General features: G+C 45.5%; 1 long non-coding RNA gene across 1 annotated transcript; it reads left to right on the top strand.

Moving 5' to 3' along the window:
- The first annotated feature begins 2,848 nt into the window (after positions 1-2,848).
- On the top strand, positions 2,849-6,055 carry LOC123181376 (uncharacterized). Its single transcript, XR_006491708.1, has 2 exons — positions 2,849-5,680; positions 5,756-6,055. It is a non-coding gene; the product is annotated as an uncharacterized lncRNA (long non-coding RNA).
- Positions 6,056-6,682: the final 627 nt, after the last annotated feature.

Raw genomic sequence — 6,682 nt, forward strand, 5'->3', positions numbered from 1 at the left:
AAGCGGGCGCAAAGGACCATGTTGTAGATGCAGGCGGCGACGGTGACGACACCGAGGGCGGCAATGATGATGTAGCCTCCCGGCCCAATGTGACCAACCTGCAAGTGAAAAATACAATACAGAATCAGCAAACCTTATAACATTAACAGAAAACCAAACATCATGCATGGAGAGGTACGAGTATGTTAAACCGCATTTCCGAACAGGTACAGCAACACACGAGATCGTCGTCAAACCTGTGAAACTGTTGGTCTATGTGGAAATTTGTTCTCTGTGTTAAAATACATGCCACGCTAGGTCTATGTGGACTGGAACTTTTACTAGCTTTGAAAACTGCATAAAGAATCAGTGGCGGGGCTATGTTGGAGCCAGGGGGCAGAATTTTTTTAGAGAGACTTAGATTAGAATTTTTTTTAACATTCCACACACACCCCCTTCCAGCCTTGGACCAATTTCTGAAGAATTTTTTTAGAGAGACTTAGATTAGAATTTTTTAAACATTCCACCCCCCCCCCCCCCCAAACAGCTCCGGAGAGCAGCATCAACAATTGTATTTCCCAGACAGAAGGCCTTACTAATGTTATAACCATTGTTCTTTGATTTATATGATGAATTGATAGTTCATCAAGCTAAATTCAGGATCTTGATGATTAAGAAACACAGAGTAACATATTCACTTCTTCAAGTTTCACACAAGAAATCGGAGCAATCACACGCCGGCTCTGTATAAATCGGAGCAAGCCTGATCCTATCTCTCGCCCCGGCCCAATCCCCTCTCTCTCGGCACCAGCTCCGGTGACCCGCGCCTCCTACATTGCCCGCCCAGCGCCGGCGGCTTGTCCTCTCCCCTCACAGAAGCAACACGGTAGCACAAATCAAGTAGAAGATGAACATGAACATACCAACGGGGGCGGCCGGCGAACCCTCGAACGACAGCAGCCGGCGAACGCGGTGGCGGAGTTCCCCAAATCTTGCCTTCCCCGCACCATGAGATGCTCTCTCAGATGATTTCGCAAGAAGGAAGAGAGTGAGTGAGCCAGATATATCTGTCCGACGAGAAAGTCTGTGTGGAAATTTTGCCTTATGCTGCAAAGTTTGAGTGCCCTTTTCTTTGCGCCTGCCGGAGCCGGAACTAGCAACAGAGGGAACGCTCCAACTCTTTGAACCCGGTGATGGGGGCCCACGCGCATGCACATATCGGTCCAACATTTTGAATAAAAAAATTCAGCAGGTCCGTAGAAACAAGTATAACAAAAGTTAAATAAAGAAACTGTTCACAATTTTTGAGCTTGTTGTGCGACGATGGCTAGACTATATTTGTGGTGGTTGTTAAGTAGAATGTGTTGCAGTGTGCATATTTTATAATCTACACCAACAATTAGCCACAAAAGTAGCTATGTACCAAAATGCAGCCATCTTTCCAAGGCTCTTTCAAACATTTATAGAACTCTTGGTTCACATATTTTGCTCTTCTTACCGTCATTATCCCTGGGGTTTGGACGATGAGTTGTTATGTGATGCGTGGTTGGCCGTATCGGGGGTTTTGTTGGCAGGAGCAGAGGGGGCTCTTTTGGCAGCGCGTGCATGATTCATTTCACACGCGAAAGTACATTGCGCCCTATGACATGCACATCATCCAACAACGCAATGTGAGATCGTTATCGTATCGATAGTATCGATGGTATGCCATCCAGACCATCGTCACCAAGTTTTGTGAGGCAGTTGATATGCTAGAGGCAAGATGACCATTGTGTGCGGCAGTCGAGGAGATCGTAACTTTTGCTTCTTCTTGCTCAACTTGTTGATTGATTCATTCATTTAATCAATGTTGCTCTACACATTGTGTAGCCCGTACGCCCTACCGTGATGTACCACGGGATAGAGAGATGGTCATTTACGCACATACACTGTTGGATGAAACTGAAGGGGCCGTATGTGTAGGGCGACATGATCCGTTCATGAAAAGTTGTTAAACATCTGTTTAATCTCGTTGAATTTGAACTATTGTTGTACTACACTTATTTACATGCTATGTATGAATAATTTGTACTATTTTCTATCCGAACTTGGATGAAATCCGCCATGTTTGCATAAATAACGTCCGGATAGTTGAAACTCGGCTTGAAATGTACACGGGCAACGTTGGATAGGGGGCTCTTGCATCCATGTCTGAACTGGTCCCCTGTCCGAAGACAGATGCAGAAGTAAATTTTTAAGTCAACTTTGAAAATGCCTTATGTGAGCAATGCTTGGCCAATTATTAAACCCATTAACAGTTGCACAAAGGGCGGCCTCTAGCTCTGTACACGTGGACAGAACCCACGCGAGATACTGTTTCAGGCAAGACAAAAACGTACGCACTTGCGTACTGGACGAGCGCTCGTGCGGTCGTTCCCCAGGTCTTCCTTCCCAGATGCAGCCATCGCCTTCTCGTCTTCCCCGCGCGAGCTCTCCTCTCCTCTTTCAGCGCCTTTGATGGGCAATAAGACACGGTGACTACGTCAAGAGCGTGTGCGCGCACGAGCTGGGCGTGTCAGGTGCAGTACGTGGCCGGCGCGAGCATTGTCTGACCATAGTCTGACCTTTGTATGGGCATGGTCTGACTAGGGTATAGGCATAGTCTGGGGTGTGTCCGTGTACAGGCTGCGTGCGTGCGTGCGTGATTCAGTTGGCGATAGTGGCGGGGGTGCTTGTGGCGTTCTGTTGGAGCCCGGCCGCGTTGATCGCGTCAGTGCGCGACGGGGGCGCGAGTCAGGGCGTGGAGGAGTGGGGAGCGCGGCGTCGTGTGGGCGCGCCTGCGTATAAAGACTCCTCCCTATGTACTGTTGTAACTGTGGTGTGGCTGAGTTCGTGCTCAGGAAAATCCATCGGCTGTTCGTGCGGCCGGCGGCGTTCGTGCGTCGGGAAAAACACCACCATGTCATCTCTGTTCTCGTGTTCTTCTCCACCTCCTTCTTCTTCGTTGGTCCGTGCCACAGCAAGTGAGGGAGAGCAGAGAGAGTGCCAGGGCGAGTTAGAGAGACAAAGCTACGGCAACAACAGCCTTGTCCTCCCCGCTAGGGTTGCCGCCGTCGCCCCCATCCATGACCGGATCCGCGGAGGTGGCTGGCAGGGTTAGGTCGATGGCGCCGAGGAAAAGGAACAGCAGCAGGGCAGTTCTGTCGTGCAGGGTTGAGTGGCGGCCGGAGCGGGTCGGCCACAGAGATGGTCGTCCGCGGCGTCGTCCTCAGGCAGAGAAGGGAGGGGAGGATGAGATGAAGAGAGGAGGGAGAGTGAGACGGCGAGCCCATGGAGAAGCGCCACCGTGAGCAGATCTGGCCGTCGGCGGCAAGAAGGCCACGCCCTCCTCCACCCCTGTACGGTCACCCAGGTATGAAGCCATCTCCTTGTCCATCTGCATGTGTGGAATTAAAGGAACTTAGGATTAGATCACTGTATGTACATGGAGGTAAACTGTATTTACCTGTCACCTGTACATGAGTTGCTGGTCATCTATGACTTGCAGACAATTCCATCAGACTTGGCCAAAAATACCAAAATCTTAGCATCGATGTATCAGCTGTACATATGTTTAAGGCTGATGCACCTGTCTAAATGAAGTAAGCTACATAAGTAGGAATTTATTTTGCTAACTGTTGCATTTAGCTATAGTTTTTTGAATTCTGGTCTTCTAATTATCAGATTTTTATGCTGCAGGTCTGGTCTATGCTAAATGAATGTTGGTGTGCTAGGGCTAGTTGTATCTGTAGTGCACGAGTGTGTCCAGGAGAAGGAGCAGCAACTCCTTGGACAATGGTCTGTCCTAATGATGTATGTTTGTTTGCTAACATAGTGCTAATGGGTGTGCAAATTAAGGTTGGGCCGTGTCTACGGCAGCGGCGGGGACCTCCGCCTGTGGGTCTCCGTCTTGCTGCTCATCCTCTCTTCTAGGTAAAGACAGCATTGTCAGATCGTTTAGCTATCTGTCAATAAATAGTCATTCTGTTTATAGTTCGCTGTTGCAGATTGTTTATATAATTATCCCTGGTTCTATTGCTATTTGGTTTAGGTATATTGACTCGTAACGAAGTTACAACAGTATGGAGTAGAGACAAATTATTCTCTCAGAAGTAAACTCGTCTCGGTAAATACTACAGGAAGCAGTGCAAATGTTCATACCATCCCTGAATATATTGGATTTAGGTTTTGCGGTATATCTGTTCTATAAATATAATCGTGAAGAGTGCTTGTTCATTGGAACATTTTTTCTTCTTCCTGATTTAGCATCTTAGTAAAGTATAACTATCTACATAGCATTTTATAGGAGGCCACATTCAGACTTCCGTACTAAATTCTTCATAGCCTTATCGTGATAGTCTCAATATAGCTCTCACATGAGGCCTACTTATTATTTCTCCCACCGTATTTTGTCCAAACTATTGGTTTTTCGGTGTTTGTTCGATTGATTTTGGACGTAGAGTCCGGATAATAGTGTACTAGCCTTGTGAAGGCTCTGTACTATACCCCTCCACACTGCTCTGTCAATTTATTTTGGAAAGATTATTGTCCTATGGTCTTCCGGTATCTCTCTTTCCAATTTGCAAAGTGTATAGTATTTCTAATTACTAATGTACTCTTATTATTTCCTCTGATTGGATTTTAAAACTGTGGTTCACGCATCCATAATTGAATTAGAGTATTATAAAAGGTTTGGAAGCACCTGAAATATTGGAAGAAGCTAAGAATCTTGCTGCATCTGGTGTCGGTCACAGAATTTTCTTCTGGTTCTTGCACGAGGTACTCACACAATTGCCGCCGGTTCTCTGATCCTTCTTATTACATAGTACACTACTACCTTCTTTACATTCTTTTGCTTCTCTGGCCCATCATCTTTGGGTATTTACATGTAAACAGAAAGTGTCGATGAGGCTGCTGCTACTCTCGCTTCACTTACTGAATCTTGGCCTTGTGTTCATCTTCTTGTACTGTCTTGGACATCACGGACTCCAACCATTTACGCACATCTTTATGATGGTGTCCCGGAGGCGATGGAGTCTGCAAAGGAATTTTCCATCAGGATGAGATATGCGTCGTTTATTCATCTAGATAACCCTCTTTTCACCACCCTAAAATTTGTAGCATACGCTGATCACACAGATACCAGATGTGGTTTATTCTTAGTTGTTAATTGTTCTGAAAGTGATGGATCAAATGCCTATGAAGTTGTTTATATTCTTGCATACTACAAGTAGTTGGGGGCCTGCTAAATGTTATGAGCAGGAGAAGGTTCTATCTAGCATTAGGGAGGGCTTTATTTATAATCCTAATAAGTATTATGTAAAGTTTTTTTTGTTTTTCTCTTTTGATCTGAATGGCATGGAAAATATTGACTCATTTCATGTCGTCATTTCATTTCATTTTTCTGTCTTGCTCTGTAAAACTTGCTTTTGTTAATTAGGCCAAAGTTTTCACCCCTTTTATAAAAGAAAACAAATAACTTGATGCTAACATGCATGGTGCTTATGAGAGAAGACCCCACGCAAATCGGCGACTGGTGTGTCAAGGTGACCATCCACCATTGCTTCTTCGACAGCATGCGGCCGATCCACCCACACCTGCGGTTCAGCAAGGTCCACCTCTACAACAAAACTACACCAGTGATTGGGGCATATACGCTGTCTGCGACAGTGTCAAAGCTCAGGTAACTCATCTAAGTATGTCGTTTCATATGCTTGCAACCCACACACTTTGAATGAATCAATACCTGCATTTGCAGATTGTATCCGGTGTAACATATACGATAGACAGAAGAAGACTGCACCTGCATCGTCAGACAAGATGAGACGAGGATGCTGCTGTAGGCTGCCGACAGAGAACAGATGGTGGACGCGGGGGGGGGGGGGTTGTGGCAAGAGCAGGGCCTCTCGAGCAAGGCCACGGGAATCTTCTTTGCCATGGGCACCTAGGGCTGGTGTGCCAAGATTGAGACATCGGCACCCGTTGTCCACATCGATGCTGGCAATGAAAAAAAAATGCATGGATCTGCGCAACCAAATTTGATGCCCATCAACATCAGGTACAACCTTGGACTAGGGGATACCATGAACAAATCTTAGTCAAATAATTTATGAGTGACTGCTACTGTTTGCTTGATGTTTGGTTCAGAAAAAAGGATCTAGCTTTGATTAAGTTACCAATCAATTTGTTCCCTGCACAGCTAAATGCTGCACTGTCGGTCATGAATCCTTGGATATTTGGAAGTTTGAAGATGCATATGGTGTTGGTATGTTTTTGTCTTCAGTATATATTTGCATGCTTCTGCAAATTATAAATCACTAGCACATATACCCGTGCGTTGCAACAGGAGGAAAAATAGTGTGCACTTAATGTAATGAGAATTATATGTGCAAGAAAAGCCTTGTGTGCTTGTCAAGAAGGAACATTTTGGTTCTGGGTTTCGCCGTGTGTGAAGTAATCAATCCGCTATTTTTTCATTTATTGATCGAGTGGATTTAAGAGTTTTATTAGGTCATCGCACGCCAGACAAGGTCCGTGAATTATTCAATCTATTTTTTCATTCATTTGAGGGGATTTTAAGGCATGAAGTTCGATAATATGAAAATGAGACGGGTCTTCTCTTTTCGAGTCAATGGTTGCACCTGCTAACCAATGGACAACGTAAATATTTAAGAACATACCGCAA

The sequence above is a fragment of the Triticum aestivum genome, chromosome 1A (assembly GCF_018294505.1).
Source record: "Triticum aestivum cultivar Chinese Spring chromosome 1A, IWGSC CS RefSeq v2.1, whole genome shotgun sequence".
Taxonomy (NCBI): domain Eukaryota; kingdom Viridiplantae; phylum Streptophyta; class Magnoliopsida; order Poales; family Poaceae; genus Triticum; species Triticum aestivum.